Raw genomic sequence first — 395 nt, 5'->3', positions numbered from 1 at the left:
TATATGTGACATTTTTAAGGAAAAATTCAAAACTGAAGCCCAAGAATTATAATTCTATCAATTGAAACAGGGTCTCACTCTCTAGCTCTGACCAGCCATGAACTATGTATCCCAGACTGGTCTCAGACTGGTGGCAATCCTCTGGCCTGAGTGCCGGGATTACCTGGCAATCCTCTGGCATGTGCCACCATATCTGGCTGTAATAATTCTATTTGAAAATGAGCTGCTAAAAGTACTTTTTAAAATACTCATAACATTAAAATTTAATATCTCTGAAAAATTATCAGATAACAAATTTAAATTGAGATTACAGAAAGACTGGATGTGCTGTTAAAGGTTGAAGTCTATCATTTTTATGCAAAAAAGAAAAAAAGAAACAGCAAGTAGCTAAATTG

This window comes from Fukomys damarensis, unplaced genomic scaffold, assembly GCF_012274545.1.
Source record: "Fukomys damarensis isolate Sample0158 unplaced genomic scaffold, DMR_v1.0_HiC HiC_scaffold_26, whole genome shotgun sequence".
NCBI classification, from domain to species: domain Eukaryota; kingdom Metazoa; phylum Chordata; class Mammalia; order Rodentia; family Bathyergidae; genus Fukomys; species Fukomys damarensis.
The sequence above is the reverse complement of the archived record's forward strand: the minus strand, read 5'-3'. Positions refer to the sequence as shown.